The sequence below is a fragment of the Salmo salar genome, chromosome 01, assembly GCF_965601325.2.
Source record: "Salmo salar chromosome 01, fSalSal1, whole genome shotgun sequence".
Taxonomy (NCBI): domain Eukaryota; kingdom Metazoa; phylum Chordata; class Actinopteri; order Salmoniformes; family Salmonidae; genus Salmo; species Salmo salar.
The window spans coordinates 85,528,723-85,548,819 of NC_138291.1; the positions used below are offsets into that span (position 1 = coordinate 85,528,723).

The following is a 20,097-nucleotide window of genomic DNA, read 5'->3' on the forward strand; positions in this document are numbered from 1 at the left end:
GTATTGGAGTCCCTAATCAATAAGCAGTTTAAGGCCTACCTCCAGGAAAACAATATTTTGAGTGGTATGCAATTAGGTTTCAAATCTTGCCATAGCCTTGTCACGGAAACGTTGAAGGTTTTGAATGATGTTCACTGTGCCCTGGATAGGAAGCTGCATTGTGTGTCTGTATTCATAGACTTGCCAAAGGCATTTGACAATGTGGACTATACTGTCTTGGTGTAGAGATTAAAGTGTGTTGAGATTACTGGTCATGCTCTGGAGTGGTTTGTGAACTACATGTCAAATGAAACACAGTGTGTTAAGCTGGTTGTAAGTCGGACACCGTAGAGTTGTTCTCAGGTGTGCCACAAGGATCCGTTTTAGGTTCCCTGTTGTTTGTTACCTTTATTAACAACTTTGGGAAACAAATTGAGACAGCTGATGTACTTTTTCTCAGTAAAAGCACATGGATGCATGTTAAACGGATAAGCAAAAACTTTGTAGTGATATATGCGAAAACGAGATTTGTCTAAGATGACCTAAAGGATGCAATGATCACGCAATATTGGCACTCTGCACTTGAGACAGACCAAGTAAAGTGGAACAAAAGTAAACCTTGAATTTGGAGGTTTAAATATATATTCCTCTGGTGGCTGAGTTGACCCATCTTAAGAAATTACATTGGTTTGGTGATAAAAAAGTTTAAGATCTTTGACAGGTTGATGGAGAATTTTTACAGGAAATAATCAATGCCACTTGATGAGGTTAGGATAGGGCTAAATGTGCCAGGTGTGAACTATTGTGAACATCTAAACATGTACCCTTTAACCATGTGCAATTACGTTAAACTACGTCAACAAAAGAGCTACATTCTAAAAAGTTTACGTTTAAGCATCAGCTTCTGAGGCTTCTGTTTTCTTTTGTGTTCTGTTGCGTTTCACATCTCGTTCCTGCTGTTTCGTTCTTCTATTACTTCTTGCTTCCATTGTTTTGTTTTCTGTTTCTTGTCTGTATTTATTCCATCCAACAACAACCATCAATAACATTGGTTGTAACCATATGATTCATTATGTAATAGTATTGTAAAATGTAGGCCTAATACTTTACATCACCAGGTGAATTAAGTCATTAATGTATGCCTAACAGCGCTCATTTCAAAGCCTCTTGGTTAACAGTGCATTTAATAAACAACAATTAAACAAACAACTTAACAAACTATATTAACCTATTTAACTCTAATCACAAATGATGTGTTTTAAAAGGTTTGTAAACACTTGATTTTATGGGTGCCACCCTTAAGAGTTTGAACCTATAAAATCTAAGTGCCTGCAATTGACCAACAAAACACTATTTCCTAGATCCATTTGCACTGCTGTTTACTAGCCGTTGGATATAGGTATAAAGAGCTTCTTCTGCATCTCAATAAAAGACTGGGGCATGTGTTGTCACAGTTATTGAAATTGAATTGAAAAGGCCGGACCGCTCTTGGGTTCAAACTTGTCTCTTGAGTTTGTCTAATTTAGTTTTACATTTTCTTTACATCTTGTTTTTTTTATACACATATTACATCATTGAGTAGTTATTGTTCTTAGAATGTCGTGTGAAGAAATATGATCAACATTTTCATATCCCGATCTTTCATCTGTGCATAATGTTTGTGTAAACGGTTTGGTTGCAGCGGGCGAAAATAGTTTCACCACTTTTTTTTCTCTCTCCCTCTCTCTATTTTGGAAATACTTGAATTGAACTGATCTGATTCCAGCCCCAGCTGTACTAAAAATACCATTCACTCTAAGTGTCTCTGTGGCTTTGGAGTGTACCAGCTTGGTTTAGACATATTGGAACGACCCCTAAGTATATGACCCAAATTGCACTCTATTCTCTATAGAGTGCACTACTTATGACCAGGGCCCAAATGAAATATATCAGGAAATAAGGTGCCATTTGGGACGGAGCCCTAATCAGCAGATTCACAGAACACTTTGAAAAAGTATGCTACGTACTTTAGCATGAACTAGAAATTCTTCATGAGATTGTTATGATGAGAGAGAGAGCTTTCCATCCATGCAGTTAAGTCAGAGCAGAGCTCAGGGAATTGTTTTAATTTATATGGTGGTGGATGAGAATACTCATTAACAACACACCAGACCTGGGTTCAAATAGTATTCAAAATAATTTCAAATACTGTATCTGGGCTTGATTGAGCTTGCCTGGTGCAATGGAACTAATATAATGGTTGCAGAAGAGCAAAGCCCACCCCTATGTCACTCCAGGTAGACTAAAGCAAACACTAAATGTATTTATTATGATTATTATTTATTAAAACTAATTTTTACAAGGTAAGTTGACTGAGAAAATATAATATTTTATCAAATCAAATTTTATTTGTCACATGTGCCAAATACAACATGTGTAGACCTTACCGTGAAATGGTTACTTACAAGCCCTTAATCAACAATGCAGTTCAAGAAATAGAGTTAAGAAAATATTTTCAAAAATATGAAAGTAAATTTTTTAAAATAAAGTAACACAATAAAATAATGATAATGAGGCTATATACAGTGGGGTACATGTGCCGAGTCAATGTGTGGGGGTACAGGTTAGTCGAGGTAATTTGTATATGTAGGTGGGGGTGAAGTGACTATGCATAGATAATAAACAGTGAGTAGCAGCAGTGTACAAAAGGGAGGGGGGTCAATGTAAATAGTCCAGGTGGCCATTTGATTCATTGTTCAGCAGTCTTATGGCTTGGGGGTAGAACCTGTTAACTTCTATGGGCTAGGTGGGACGCTAGAATCCCACCTGCGGGACACAGCCAGTGAAATATCAGGGCGGCAAATTCAAAAACAACAAAATGTCGTAATTCAACTTTCTCAAACATACAACTATTTTTACACCATTTTAAAGATACACGTCTCCTTGATGTAACCACATTGTCCGATTTCAAAAAGGCTTTACACCGAAAGCAAAACATTAGATTATGTTAGGAGAGTACATAGACAAAAATAATCACACAGCCATTTTCCAGCAAGGACATGTGTCAATAAAACCCAAAACACAGCTAAATGAAGCACTAACCTTTGACGATCTTCATCAGATGACACTCCTAGGACATTATGTTACACAATACATGTATGTTTTTTTCGATAAAGTTCATATTTATATCCAAAAACAGCATTTTACATTGGGGCGTGTATGTTCAGAAAATGTATTCCCACCAAAACGTCCGGTGAATGTGCACATCAATTTACAAAAATACTCATCATAAACGTTAACAAAATACATAACAATTATAGATAGACTACTCCTTTATGCAACCACTGTCAGATTTTGAAATAGCTTAAAAAAAATATATATACATTTTTCAATATTCTGAGTACATAGCTCAGCCATCACGGTGAGCTATTCAGACACCCGCCAAATTCGGTGCAACCTAAACTCAGAATTAGTATTAGAAATATTGTATTACCTTTGCTGGTCTTCGTCAGAATGCACTCCCAGGACTGCTACTTCCACAAGAAATGTTGTTTTTGTTCCAAATAATCCATATTTATGTCCAAATACCTCCGTTTTGGTCGTGCGTTCAGGTCACTATCCAAAAGCATGATGCGAGAGCGGAACGAGAGACGAAAAGTCAAAATGTTCCATGACCTTATTTAGAAGCATGTCAAACACTGTTTAAAATCAATCTTTATGGTATTTTTAACGTAGAATTGCGATAATATTCCAACCGGACAATAGCATATTCATTCAAGAAGAAAAATAAGGAGGGGCGCGCTCGCGGGACCGAGCATATCCAATCCCTTTGTTGGCAGGCAGACCACTCAGTAACTGAGCTTCTATTATCTGCCCAGTGACAGGAAAATGCTCAAACCACTTTCTGAAGGCTTTAGACAGCCAATGGAAGCCTTAGGAAGTGCAACGTCACCCCACAGACACTGTAGCTTCGATAGAGAATCAAAAGAAGAACTACAATTCAAAACATTTTCACTTCCTGCTTGGAATCTTCTCAGGTTTTTGCCTGCCATATGAGTTCTGTTATAATCACAGACACCATTCAAACAGTTTTAGAAACTTCAGAGTGTTTCCTATCCAAATCTACTAATAATATGCATATTCTAGTTTCTGGGCCAGAGTAGTAACCTGTTTAAATTGGGTACATTTTTCATCCGACCGTGAAAATACTGCCCCCTAGCCCAGACAGGTTAAGGAGCCTTTTGGACCTAGACTTGGTGCTTGGTAGGTCTTTTCGTGCGGAACAGAGAGAATAGTCTTGGGTGACTGCAGTCTTTGACAGTATATAGGTGCTGGATGTCAAGAAGCTTGGCCCCAGTGACATACTGGGCCGTACGCACTACCCTCTGTAGCGCCTTATGGTCGGATGCCGAGCAGTTGCCATACCGTCGGTGATGCAACCGATCAGGATGCTCTCGATGGTGTAGCAGTATAACTTTTTGATGGTGTAGCAGTATAACTCCTCAACAGGTTAAGCCTGGTGTCCTGGCTAAATTCCCATACCATCATGGACAGGGCACTTCCTGTATGGAATCTTCTCAGGTTTTGGCCTGCCATATGAGTTATGTTATACTCACAGACACCATTCAAACAGTTTTAGAAACTTTAGAGTGTTTTCTATCCAAATCTACTACTTATATGCATATTCTAGTTTCTGGGCAGGAGTAGTAACCAGATTAAATCGGGTACGTTTTTTATCCGGCCGTGAAAATACTGCCCCCTATCCCAAAGAAGTTAAAACCCCTACTGTTACGATAAGTTACATGGGATCTCTAGTGACCACAGGGAGTCACACTCATTTTAATGTCCTATCCAAAAAAACAGCACCCTACACAATGTCTCCTTCACTGGGGCGTTGCTATATCCTTTAAGCAGTGCTCCCTACTGGCACCCCATTACCACTTCCAGCAGCATCTGGTCTTCCATTCAGGCACTGACCAGGACCCACCCTGCTTAGCTTCAGAAGCAAGCCAGCAGTGGGATGCAGGGTGATATGCTGCTGGAAATAGTATTCAAAGGTCTGTGACATGCAGCCAACACAGTGATCAGTTAGGAACGCAGCGCTGTGCGGCGTTGTTTAGACTGCCTGATGAGGCATGACGCTCACCCTGTTGCTCATTCACAAACAATGTTTTTTTAAATATGGAGAGACAGTGCAAGAGTGAGAAAGACAGAACACATGCCCTACAAATGATCTATTAGTGGCATATCAATGGAAAGTTATTCTAAAGTGCTACCAAGACATTCAGACTGGTGATAGTGTCACAAACAGTGATGTCTACAGATGTAGCAGAGCAAGAGAGGCAAACGTGAGACTATGCTCATCGATGTCTGTCAATTTGCATGTGAGTGACCAGAAATTACTCCATAAATTACTCTCTTTGGAGAGTAAATAGTATTGACTAGTTTTTTACACCCAAAACTGCAAAGAGCCCCTTGAAACATTTTTAGGCTGCAATGTCACTAGATATGTACTTTCATGGTTTACTCGATCCCACTCCACCACCACAGCCAGCACTGTCAATGCCCAGACTGTAAAGCTCATTTCAACAAAGAAATAGATGAAAAACTACCACTTACTGTTCATCGGCTGTGCCAGTGAACTGCTAGGTTGAGATTATAGTCCAGTAGCCACACAGACAACTATTTACCGGACATGACTGAAAGTGCAATACTGATGGAAACTCTCGTAGTACATTAAACATCACTTCAACAATGACTGACTTGAGGGCATACTTGGGTTTAAAGTCCAACTCCGTGTGACTGGTGTCCCCTTCAAGGGATATTTTTTATGTACCCAGAGCTGGGCAGCATGTATTGTATTTGAAATACACTATCGGGTCAAACGTTTTAGAACACCTACTCATTCAACGTTTTTTCTTTATTTTTACTATTTTCTACATTTTAGAATAGCAGTGAAGACATCAAATCTATGAAATACCACATATGAAATCATGTAGTTACCAAAAAAGTGATTAACAAATCAAAATATGTTTTATATTTGACATTCTTCAAATAGCCACTCTTTGTCTTTATGACAGCCTTGCACACTCTTGGCATTCTCACAACCAGCGTCATGAGGTATTCACCTGGAATGATTTAAATTAACTGGTGTGCCTTCTTAAAAGTTAATTTGTGAAATGTCTTTCTTTCTTAATGCGTTTGAGCCAATAAGTTTTGTTATGACAAGGTATACAGAAGATAGCCCTATTTGGTAAAAGACCAAGTCCATATTATGACAAGAACAGCTGAAATAAGCGAAGAAAAATGACAGTCCAGCATTACTTTAAGACATGACGGTCAGTCAATCCAGAAAATGTCAAGAACTTTGAAAGTTTCTTCCAGTGCAGTCACAAAAACCATCAAGTGCAATGGTGATACTGGCTCATATAAGGACCGCCACAGGAATGGAAGACGCAGAGTTACCTCTGCTGCAGAGGACAAGTTCATTAGAGTTACTAGCCTCAGAAATTGCAGCCCAAATAAATGCTTCACAGAGTTCAAGTAGCAGACACATCTCAACATAAACTGTTCAGAGGAGATTGCGTGAATCAGGCCTTCATGGTTGAATTGCTGCAAAGAAACCACTACTAAAGGACACCAATAAGAAGAAGAGATGCTTGAGTCAAGAAACATGAGCAATGGACATTAGACTGGTGGAAATTTGTCCTTTGGTCTGGTGTCCAAATTGGAGATTTTTGTTTCCAACCTGCCGGGTCTTTATGAGACACGGTGTGGGTGAATGGATGATCTCCGCATGTGTATTTCCCACCGTAAAGCATGGAGGAGGAGGTGTTATGCTGTGGGGGTACTTTGCTGGTGACACTGTCTGTGATTTATTTAGAACTCAAGGCATACTTAACCAGCATGGCTACCACAGCATTCTGCAGCGATACTCCATCCCATCTAGTTTGGGATTAGTGGGACAACAGGACAATGACCCAACACACCTCCAGGCTGTGTAAGGCTATTTTACCAAGAAGGAGAGTGATGGAGTGCTGCATCAGATGACATGGCCTCCACAATCCCCTGACCACAATCAAATTGAGATGGTTTGGGATGAGTCGGACCACAGAGTGAAGGAAAAGCAGCCAACAAGTGCTCAGCATATGCGGAAACTCCTTCAAGACTGTTGCAAAAGCATTCCAGGTGAAGTCGGTTGAGAGAATGCCAAGAGTGTTCAAATCTGTCATCAAGCCAAAGGGTGGCTGTTTGAAGAATTTCAAATATAAAATATATTTTGATTTGTTTAACACTTTTTTGGTTACTACATGATTCCATATGTGTTATTTCATAGTTTTGATGTCTTCACTATTATTCTACAATGTAGAAAATAGTAAAAATAAAGAAAAACCCTTGAATGAGTAGGTGTTCTAAAACTTTTGACCGGTAGTGTACGCATTTAATTACTTTTGAATTACTTTTTAGTATTTTGGAATTTGTGTTACACTGGCCTGAACTATAATCAAATGTAATTTGTAACAATATATTTCAAGACCTGTAATTTCTATTTTCAAAATACAAAATACTTTTCTACACCATTTTTTATAGTGTTTTAGTTTGATACATTGGATACATTGGATACATTTGTTTTTAGAGTATCTTGTATTTGTATCAAGACACATTTTGATATATCTTTTCCCCATCTCCCAGTGTACCCATGCAAAATTAGGAAAGGTGCACCGACATTAAAACGTGAGCAGGCTGATGCATTATGTCAGTGGCCAAACATAGTAGACGTCATTTCTGACCCCAACCCAGCAACGTTTCTGACCAAACCCAGCCTGAGAATGCAGGTTGTATTGGACCTGTAGTCGCAGGCACCCCTTTAATTTATTTGTCAGCCGGTTAAACATTGCTCTCTGCCTGATGGTGTCATTAGTGGGATTTATTTCCCTGTGTTCTTCTCTGGACTTGTTCATATGAAATTATGTAATCAGTTGCAACCCATCATTCAGGGCAGGTGGGGCAAAGCTTGTTTAGCATGTTATTTTGGCATTAATACATGTCACATATCAGTTTGCAAACAATGTAAAAAAAAAATAAAGAAGCATACAAACAGTCTCTTTTTTGTATTCTTGAGTAAGGCAGCTCCTAAATGTAGGTGTTTCAGCCAAGCACAGTGCTTTCTGTGATGGTGTGGCAGCCAGAGGGAAATACAGAGCGTAGGGATTGGTAATATTCTCTAGTTGCGCTGGGATTGGCTCAGTGTTCTGTCACTCATGGGACACTACGTCACTGCAGAAATCTACAGAGTCCTAGAATGTTCAAGCCCCTTGAGTGCTGCCATAGATTTACATCAAAAGTGCCCATCCGAGAAGGCTCAAGGTAATTGGCCACAGATAAAATTACGTCAAATCACGTTATATCTACCATAGCTTGATTGGACAAAATCTTAGCTAAACAAGCAGTCATCATCATGAATCAAGTCGACAATCTACTGGCAAATCCTTTTCAATCATTGTCATAGGAAGATAAATTATAGATAAAACGCATCTGTGCTCATCGGCTATTGGACATAAACTTTACACAACAAGTTGGAAATCACAAATTCAACAATGAATGGTTTGGAAGGAATCAGTGGTGAACTGCAAGCATTGCAAAAGCAATCACTAGCCTGCTATTCATTGGAGAGGGTGTGTGGTCCAAGTCCAGGTTTAAGGGTCTCTTTTCCAAGCTTAAAAGGATAAACATTCACATGCAACACCATGGGCCAGAAAATGTTGGATACATTGGCATTCCAAGTAGGGAACTCAGGCCTCTTTCTAGAGCTACGAACTGAAAATATCTGAAGTCATGATTCAACCTTGTTTTTTCCCCAGTTGTCTTGAAAGCACCATAATCCAGAGAATGCCAGACTTTGATGACAAATTTTGATGACAAAATTTGCCCACAAGAAGGACCGCCACACCACCTTCCTGTTCAAGTGAGCACAGCATAACAAGTGCAAAAATATATTGTATGGTGCTGTATAAATTATGTAATATTGTCACGACTTCCACCGAAGGTGGCTCCTCTCCCTGTTCGGGCGGTGATCGGCGGTCGTCGTCGCCGGCCTACTAGCTGCCACAGATCCATTTTTCCTTTTCATTTGTGTCTGTCTGTTTTGTCACACCTGTGTCCCATTAGTTGATTTCGGTGGGTTTATTTACCTCTGCTGCCTGCTAGTCTTTGTGCGGGATTGTTTGGTTGTGTTACTTTGTGAGGGGCACGTGTCTGCACCACGGGTTTTTTTTTCACACAGTAGTTGTATCATTTTGAAATGTGTTTAGGAGTAGAGGTTTCTCCTCCGTGTGTTGCGTTACTTTCCCTGTGTGTGGCGACTTCGTTTGGGTGTGTTTCCCCCCATGTTGTTGTTGAGTTGGGACTCCTTAAATAAACGATTGTGCCATTGGGACTTCCTTGCTCTCCTGCTCCTGATTCCTGCACCTCCCTCCTACTAGGAGGCACGTAACAAATATGCCAGGGAGATACAGTATGTATACTGTAGCTAAGAAAGTAATACTAAGTGTATGTTGTGTAGTAAGCTGTTAGTAGCCCATGTACCTCACCCTAATAATTGGGTCCCTTTCCCCTCATATCTTAGCCTACTGTTCTGAGTTGGTGGCACACATGTAGTCTATAGCCTGTTTTAGAGAAATGTCATATGATCTTTCATCGTCTGCTTATATGCCACCATTATTTATCCTACGGTTCTGAGTTGGTGGACAGGGAGAATATTGTAAGAACGTTCCATGTTCTGAATTCTGTCCATGTACATTTCAAAAGTGCTGAATAAATAGTTATATTAACTACGTCAATCTTCGATCGCTCATTAATGTCTTAATCTAAATTACGGATTGCCTCTTATGTGCTCATCATTCCCTTGTACAATAGTTTGTACATCTAAATTGTCAGTAGAAACCACATTTGTTAAAGCAAGTCAGCCATATCATCTATGTTTTTTAAAAAGCCAGTAAATTAGTCTGAATTAACTGTTTCGCTGCCAGACAAGGCTTCGATGACAGCCAGGTGCTGTTGTTTTTTAAACCTTTATTTAAACAGGGAGTCATATTGAGATTAAAAATCTATTTTACAAGAGAGCCCTGTACACATTACAATAAGAACAGAATATTAAAACAACATACACATGCGTAAAGGACATCGAAGGGCGTAGACCAAGGCGCAGCAGGTTGAGTGCTCATTTTTTACTTTTATTGAACACGTAAACAAAACAAGAAACGAACGACAGCTTAACAGTTCCGTCAGGTACAAAACACTAGACTGAAAACAACCACCCACAAACACAAGTTGAAAAACCTCTACTAAATAGGACCTCCAATCAGAGGCAAAAAGAAACAGCTGCCTCCAATTGAAGGTCAAACAAAAACCCTAAACATAGAAATAGAAAAACTAGACACGGACATAGAAATATTTTAACATAGAACATAAACCAAAAACCCCGAAACACATAAAACAAACACCCCCTGCCACGCCCTGACCAAACTACAATAACAAACAACCTCTTTTACTGGTCAGGATGTGACAATATGTGTATAAAACAATATAATTCAGCACAATAAACAAAAGTTAACATATTCAATAAAATCAATCACATTCAACTACATAGAGGTCCGCAATCAATTATTTAAACTGCCTAAGTGGCACCAGCAACTCTAACTCTAGTGAACTCTGCATATTGTTCCACAAATTAGGGGCAAAAAAACTAAACACAGATTTTCCCAAATCTGTGGAGACTGGAGGGATCTCTAGTGTTATCCATTCCTGTGAATGGATTTGTTAACTTATGATTCTTAATTAATGATGCTACATATAGAGGGAGTTTCTGAAAGATTGAATTGTAAATAAATGAAAGAGAACGCCGCTCTCTTCTTACAGGCAGAGGTCCATCCGATATTTTTATACAGACCACAATGATGAATTTTAAAATTGTCCCCTGTGATAAAACTTATTGTGGAATGATAGACTGTGTCCAAGGGTTTTAAAACAGAGGTTGTCGCATGCATGTAAACAATGTCTCCCAAATCCAATACAAATCGTTGTTTGAACAATCTTTCTCCTATTTTTAATACTAAGGCATCATTTATTTCTATATAAAGAAAATATCTTGGATCTTAACTTAAATATCTTAACTTTTTTGTCAGATTTTCAATATGTGTTACAAAGGAAAACTTGTCATCAATCCAGACACCCAGATACTTATATTGAGAAACAAGCTCAATTTGGACTCCATTTATAGCGCAAATATGCAGGTCCTCAGGGTCAATATTTTGTGACCTAGAGAACAGCATGAGCTTGGTTTTACTTGTATTTAACACTAATTTAAGATTTGTAAGTGATTTCTGAATTGAATCAAAGTCATGCTGAAGTTCACGAATGGCCTGCTGCACTGAGGTGGCACAGGAGTACAAAACTGTGTCATCTGCATAGAGATCAATGTTACAAGTATTAACAGTGTTTTCTATGTCATTAATATACAAAGTGAACAATAATGGACCCAAATTCGAACCCTGAGGAACACCTTTTTGAAGCGCAAGAAATTCACATTTTAACCCCATCAAGATGGCCTGAGTTCTGTCGCTAAGATAATTCTAAAACCATAAACAGACTGTATATCCCAAGCCTACTCTTGATAATTTCTTCAGCAAAACAGAATGATCAACAGTGTCGAATGCCTTTGACAGGTCAATAAACAAGGCATCACGGCTCTTTTTAGCATCCAAGGCATTGACAAGATCGTTAACAACTAGCGTGGTTGCTGTGATAGTACTATGCCCTGTCCTAAACCCTGATTGGTTTACATTAAGAATACAATTTATCAGATAAAAAGGAACAAAGTTGTACATTAACCAAGGATTCAAAAATCTTAGCTAAACAAGGTAGTCTTGAAATGGGGTGATAGTTGTCAAGATCATTTGTATCCCCACCCTTATGGATTGGCAGCACATATGTGGATTTCCATGCTTTTGGAATACTTCCCGATAACAATGTTAAATTAAAAATGTGGGCTACTGAGCCAGCAATAAAGGCAGTTGCACACTTAAGCAGACCAGGCTCCAAATTATCAGATTATTTTTGTCTAATGTTAACAAAGCGTCCAGGACTTCTTTATCGGTAAATTTCCGAAAAGAAAACTCCTGACCAGCATTTTCAGAATCATTCAATAGATTTTGACCATCTACATCCAAACTACTTTTTTCAAATATATTCAAATATAAAGCCCGCAGTGATAAAATTACATTTACATTTACATTTAAGTCATTTAGCAGACGCTCTTATCCAGAGCGACTTACAGATTGGTGCATTCACCTTATAATATCCAGTGGAACAACCACTTTACAATAGTGCATCTAAATCTTTTAAGGGGGGGGTTAGAAGGATTACTTTATCCTATCCCAGGTATTCCTGCATTAATGACATCAATTTTGTCAGTAATAAGGCCAGAATCTAAATCAATTTATTGGGGGAGAGAAGAGGAGACACAATGTGATTTAATAGCTTTCCAAAATGTAGCTGGGTTCCCTGTACATTCAGATAGTGTATTAACATAATAATCCGATTTAGCTTTTTTTACTAGTTTTACACACAGTTTTCTCAATCGCCTGAAAGACCGCCAGTCTGGGCCTGAGTCTGTGAATCTAGCTTTGACCCAGGCAGCATCTCTGTTGTGTATGACTTCAGATAGCTCTAGACTGAACCAAGGGCAAGATAGATTTTTATTTCTCAGTTTTTTTAAATGGAGCATGTTTATCTACAATACAATTGAAAACATTTGAGAAGTGGTTCAGAGCCAACTTTGGGTCAGGTATAGATGCAATACAGTCAAAGTCACCAAAATAAAGGTCACAAAAAAGGCATTTTCATTGAAATGTTTAAAATTCCTCTTGTTGATAAAACACGGTTTGGATCAAGGCATCCATATATCCCTGACACATACAATGGGCCAGTGGTCACTAATATCCAAAGAAAAAGCCCCACTCCCAGCATATTTCTCTGGAGTATCTGTAAATATGAGGTCAATCAAAGTAGATTTCGTAGGGTCCTTTAAGTTTGGACGAATGGTCTTTGTAATCAGCTGGGTCAAATTTAGATGTTGTACTAATCATTTAAACAGTAGGCATCCTGCGTTCCCCATGCAAGATAAACATTTCCGGCTATCCACACCTCTGGAGTAGTAAAAATGGCAATTAAATCAGTCAGTTCGTTTAGTACACACTTCTTGGCGGAGGGTGGACGATAGATTCCTATAACTGTTATTTTGAGTTTGAACCCAACTGAAGACTTAAAGCCAACAATTCAAATTGTTTAGGAATGGAGGTAGCCTTTAACAGAGACACAGAAATAATATTCTTTGTGTAAATAGCAACACCACCACCTTTGCCTTTCCTATCAGCCCCAAACACATTGTAACCATCCATAGCAACCTCAGAATTTATAAATTAGATACAATAAAAATATCAGGGTCTGCCTGAGAGGCCCAGATCTTGACATGGTTTATTTTAGGTAATAAACTACGAATATTAAGAAGTAAAATTGTCAAACCTTTTCTGCATTTAAATTCATATGGAGTTTCAATACAAGTCAGATTACTTTGAGATTTCAGAACACCAGAAGACTCAAAGATTGGATTATACCTACTAGGAAAATAAAATAAAGTAGGAATAGAAATTACATTTCTCCGGTTGGCACCATTTGGCATGTCACCACTTTCAGATACAACATGTGGAACTCTCACAGTGACCAAAGAGGAGATGGTAAAAACTGACGTACATGCAATGCTAATATTGTCTTCACATCCATTTAGTTGACCAAGAACCTTTCCAATGTTTGATGACAACAGCCGGGAGCCATTTTCACCCAGGTGAATTCCGTCTTCCACAAATTAGCCAGGCCTATTCCAGAAGTAGTCAAAATTGTCGATGAAGGACATGACCAAGTGGTGTTAAGGATTCACTCCATGGTGCTGAAAAGAAAGCTCTGCTGTTGGGACAGCTTTATGTAGGCCCTAACATGTGCAAACTTCAAAAGAGTCGTCATGTCAATCATTTGAAAATTCCTGTGCGTTGAATTCTCTAATATACCGTCTACTTGATTAGTTTGATCTTTACGTTGATGTGAACTAAAGTAACCTGGTTTGGTTTAGCCAGTCAGAAGCCCTTTTACATTTTTGGGCCAATTGTGTGAACTTTGGGTTCGCTGTTGACGGTGACTCGGACTCATGACAGCTCGAGATGTGAGGAGAGAAAAGAGATGAACACCATTGTTGAGCTGGAACTTTTACATCTGTGAAGATACAAATTCCATTTAGCAAAATACTGTTGCTTAATTTTACTCACTTGTTTCAAGTGTAGAGAAAGTAAAGTTTAATATCTATCTGTCGAACTTACCTGTACGGCTGTGGAGAATATAACCAGCAATCGTCACTTCATCAAGAAATAGCCTGGCTTTTCTCGGATCGAGAGCTCGAGAGGACAGCTTTGTTCCAAGACAACCTGATGACTTCTATTGTGACACTGGACATATTTACTGTTGCATGCAGGGCATTTTCCACCATGGATTACAAATAGGCATCAGCCTTGGAATTATTGTTTCAGGGGGTTTTCTACAGTACCGTGAGTAACATTCGGTTTCCATTCATTTGCTGAATCATTTAATCACACATGAATTGAGCTTCAACGTGCGCCAAAGTTAGACTGAGTTTAAAGAGTGCACTCTAGTACCCGATGGGGGGGTTCTGTTTTTCATTTCTACATTGTGAATAATTGTATTTGTGTAACTGATCATTTTTTATTCATAATGTATTCAAGTGAAATTGTATTCAGTGTGTGGTTGTATTTTCTTTGAGTCAATCATTCATAACCTTAATATATCTATTATTAATAACCCTAGCCTTTTGTTTTTCAACTAACAAGTGAATATCATACAAGTTAATTTACTGAGATGTTCTTTTCACAGATAATCCCATGCTGATTCATCTGAGCCTTGTGGTGAGAGAGGTTACATATATCTTTTACATCTTTAATTGAGCTGCAGTAGCTCTTACAGTACCACTGCAGAGACATGATGCTTATCATTAAAAACCCACATCAGATACTTATCTCCAGTTGAGTATCAAAAAGGTATCTGTCCCAAAGTTGCTGCCTGGACCAGAGGAACGAGTAGAAAATTATAGAAAAACCATCTGGCAGGAAACACACACAGGACCACTCTTCTCCTTCTCTGTGTCTACAACTACAAATAATCTCCAGAATTTGCCTTTTCTCATGCTAAGTACATTTGCTTTAGATGCACAAGACATACTGTACAGTAGTATGACGCTGAGCTTATTCATGACTTTGAGAGGTACGGCCAGAACAAGTGAAGCAACGGTTTGGTAATTTGGTCAGTTTGGTCATGCAACTTGGTGAGCGTAGAGAGGAATGCACAGTAGCCCCAGTTAGAGCTGTATGTCTTCACTATGATACGGTATTAGTGTTGTAGTGGTAGGAACTGACAGAAAAAGACAGTAACAGCAAACTCTGGATCATTCATAAAGACACGGAAGCATAGCCCTGCATCCAACCCTGCTGTGGTTCAGGAATTACATAATAGTAATTAAGACTATGCGCTTGGTCTAAGTACCTCTGGTAAACTGGGTTACTCAGCACTGGGATGGAGTGAGATGAGATCCTCTGAGCTCTCATCTCAAGACATTCACTCTTTTATTTTAATAAGACCCATAATGACCCATAGCAAGGTCAGAGGTCACCAGAGGCAGGGCAAGACTGGATGCAGGCCAGGCCAAAGTAGGGGAGAGGAAGGGAGGGCAGGCTCCAAGCCAGGATGGTATTGGCTGACTGCAGACAACTGGTGGACAGGTCAGAAATACAGTGGTTAAAAAGTAAAAGGAGAAGAAAATATACCCTGCTGTCTTGAACTCATTCTTGGAAGCCCTGAACTGCAGTGCTGAGTCAATGAACTGAGAAGAGGATGAGGACATGTGGAGAAGCCATGGCTGTGGGAGTGAGATGTGTGTCGAGGGAAAGGCAATAAAGAGACTGTGCTGAAAGGCTATGAGATTTATGGGCCTTGGATCTATCTGCTACACAGGGATGTTTAGCTGGGAGGAGAGAAAGGGGGGAGCGAAGAAGGGACAGAGAGAGAGAGAGAGAGAGAGAGAGAGAGAGAGAGAATTGTTGAGTGAGAGGAAAAAAAGGAGAGGGAAAGTGAGAGTATTGTTGAGCGAGAGTAAGCCAGGGAGAAAGGTAGAGTCATAGATCGTGTGGAAACAAGCCAATACAGCGACTGGTCCCTGTAGACATAATGACTGTAACATTGTAACGCTGTAATACTTTATAGTCAGTGTGGTGGTCTGGCCAGAATCAGAACGACCTGGGACGAGCCATGAAGAACACTCCCCCCAAAAAATGCTGGGTTAAAAACAACCCAATTTGGGTTATTTGGTAACCTAGCACTGGGTAAATATTGGACAGGACACACGCTAGGTTATTTTGACACAGCCAGTTGGATGCGTGAATAACAAGTTGGGTTATTGGGATTACCTAAACATGGATTAATTTAACCATCAGTTGGGTATTTTCTTCTCAAAAGCTGGGTTGACCTAGCAGATGGGTCTTTCTAACACAATCTTTAGGTTATTTTCAGGAGGTGTGGCTTATTATGGGTGTGGCTTTCAGATAGCACTTATTGGCCACCTGTGAGAGTAAATGTAATTCCTGTTCATGTTAAGTTTACACTGCAAATTGAAATTTTCCTTAATTCTTTTACCATGCTCCTCTATAATAATAAGATGATTTATTACATATTATAATAAGGTGTTATTGTATCCCAACAATGGGATTTACCTAGGCTTTTAAGGAACCCAGACACTCAGACAAGGTACAAAAATGTCAATCTTTGACAGTAACGTGATAACTATTCAACATAATAGATGAACAGGAATGACATTTACTCTCGTGAGTGGCTAAAAATAACTGTCTGAATGCCATGCCCCTACTAAACTACGCCTCTAGTCTTCTGATCTGACCCGCTGGGTCATATGTCAATAACCCAGCACCAATAACCCAGCACCCAGCATCAATAACCCAGAAGTTTTTCAAGAAAATAACCCAACTAAGTGACCCAACGCCTGCAACCCAGAAATTGGGTCAACCAAACAACCCAGCATGGTTAGTTGGAAAGCCAAACTATTCATTGAGACAATGCCGCAACATCAATCCATTGGTGAGTCAGTGCCACATTTTAATTTGTGCTGAAATCAAAATGAAAGAAAAGTTATCTTGCAAATTCAGCAGGCTATGGTTTGAAATAGACTTTTACAAGTGTTGTCTTTATTTGATTACTTACCGTTAACACAGTCTTTGGTGGGCTTATCAATGTTCAAGTACAAGCACCTTTTTTCCACTCCTAATGATAAAATCATGTATTAGGTTATACAAGCATTTTACTTTGCGTGAAGTTTAAAATACATTGTCATTACTTAATATGATATATTGAAAAAGTCTATAGGTATTATTATTGTGTTAATTGACAAGTTGAATCAAGTGAGCTACCTCTGGAACAGCTGGGGGTCCGTGAGGAGAGAATTAAGAAAGGCCATCCACAAATCAAGGCCATCCGCAAATCTTTTACAAAACAGTCCAGGCCATATTCATCTTTAAAAATGCATAACACAGCACATTAGATAAACTGGAATGACACTCTCACTCACGGTTGCACAAAAAGTGTGGTGCACAATCCCCAGCCCAAAATATTCTAATGAGCCACCTCCTCTAAAAATTATCACTAAATGAGCAAATAACCCTTTTGTGAACTGTAAAGAACCATTGAAGAGCTTACAGTTCTTTGAGTCATAATGGTTGTACATAGAACCATCACTCTTCCCATCACTCTTCCCAAAGAACCTTTGAGGAACCCTCATTTTGTAGTTTTTACATGTAGCCTGTGTATAAGAGGTCCTGGTTGCCAACCACCTCCAGTTCTTCCGGGGCAGTGTAGTGTAACATAGGCCTCTGTAGGTTAAAGAGTGTTAAGGAGCCACACACATGGTTTTCCTAAACTGTAAATTTTATGGATAATTTCTGATGTGGTTACAGATTTATACCCCCAACTAAGCACTGCAGCTGCATGTAATTACTAGCTCTCTCACCCTACTGCCTTTCTCTCTGTCTCTCACTTTCCTTTTATTTCCTCTCTTTCTCTCTCTTGCTCTCTCTCTCACACACTTTTTTGTATTTTTCTTCCTCTCCCTCCTTCTCTCACTCTCCACCTTGGCTTCTGATACCCTGCGGCAGCCATATTATATGGCAGTTGCAGAGAGACAGACAGAAATAGAGAGCGAGAGACAGACAGAAATACAGAGAGATAAATAGAGAGAGTAGAAATACAGAGAGAGAGGGTTAAAGAGACTTCTGACCTGTGATCCTGGGTGAGTTCCATGACCCAGACTGTGGCCACGTGGTCACCTCTGTCCCATCAATCAAACCTGGATGGATGACACTGTAAATCACTGAGCCCGGGAGCTGTTGGTGCCGGGCTGGGTACACACACACACACACACACACACACACACACACACACACACACACACACACACACACACACACACACACACACACACACACACACACACACCCATACAGGCACACACGCACACACACACAGTTGGGGTTGGGCTGGGCATGCTCTCTCTGGGGTGAAGTCCCAGTGTGCGCTCATGCCTGTAACTTAACTCCAGCCAAACCAACTCATTAGGACAAAACGTGTGTGTGTGTGTTTGTGTGGTTTATGCGGTGAGATTTCATGATTTCATGTTTTTCTGGACGTGTTGTCATCACGAGTGCAATATATTCTAACAATATCTCTCGGATTCCAACTACCTGTAATATTTTCCATGATATTTTCCCACAATTGCACCCATTACTCCCACACATTATATCATTTAATTACCCTGTCTTAGCTTGCACAATATTTATTAAAATCACACGATACACTCCTAAATCAGTGCCCCTATTTAATGTGCTGCTGATTATAAAGCCTGTATAAAAATTATCACATACCTCATCAGCAAACACCTCACTACAGACTGAGACTTTGATAAGAGATGTTGGCCTCCGGTGAGTTGTTTTGTAAAATCGTAGGCTATCTAAAAAAACATTTAGAAACATTTGCTTTGTTGTCCAGTGACTTCAGTCCACTGTTTAAATCATTAAAACGTGTTGATATAATAAAACTAAACATTGAGTAACAAAGTGTTTATTATCATGCTCTGCTGGTCCATATGGTCCAGCAGTATCGTCACAATCTTTGTCCGGGAAGTTCAGAGTCACAGTCATATTGTAGTCCATGATAAATGGCACTCATGGAAATTACATTAAGTTGCATATAAATAGCTATTTCATGTCATGGAAAAGTGTATCTCTTGCAGTGTGACCAGTGTTGATTCACCATGAGCTGGTGACTGGTTTTGAAGATCTGGGGTGCTGCTAGTTAGACAAAGATTTAGTTTAGTTTAGCTACAACATATTGGTCGTTTTAGGTATGGTTGAGGTCATGTCCCTGGTTAGATTGGCTATGACTTGGGTGATAGGATCAGTCAGCACACCTACCAAACCAGCCCTCCCTCTGTGCCCCCAGGAGTTTCAAAGGCCTGTCCAAAAAGCCCTTTAGCTATAACCTTAGCTTTTTATAAACAAATCATCATCATATTTTTCTTTCTCCATGGTAAGTTTAGCAAGAAGTCAGACCAGAACAGTCAAGGCCGAGCTTTGAGGGAGTTCCAGTGCTTGTCTTATTAATCCGTCTGAAGCCATAAAAGAAACAGAAATATAAACATTTCAGCTCTGTAACAGGGAAGTTCACTTCACCTTCTTGTCCTTTTTCTAAATGAAGAATTTACGGCTGTGGCTTTGAACTCACCACCAAAACAGTAAATCTAACCCATTAGAACAAAGCAGTAGAAAGCCATGGTGGGTTAGGAATAAAGCATTCTGACTCATTAGAGAGAATGAAAGAGCTTATTTGGTTGTGTTTCTTGTTAGGCCGCAGACACATGATTTGGTGGTGGAATATTAGGCACGCTGGGGGTATTGTAACTGAATC

At 39.4% G+C, this 20,097-nt stretch overlaps 1 protein-coding gene across 1 annotated transcript in view; it reads right to left on the reverse strand.

Annotated features, from left to right (window-relative positions):
• Positions 1-5,682, reverse strand: part of LOC106611875 (inward rectifier potassium channel 16-like) — an 85,996-nt gene extending 80,314 nt beyond the window's left edge. The window contains exon 1 of the mRNA XM_014212517.3: positions 5,578-5,682. The gene's annotated coding sequence lies outside the window, so the exon portion shown is untranslated. The remainder of the gene's footprint in view (positions 1-5,577) is intronic.
• Between the last annotated feature and the right edge of the window lie 14,415 nt (positions 5,683-20,097).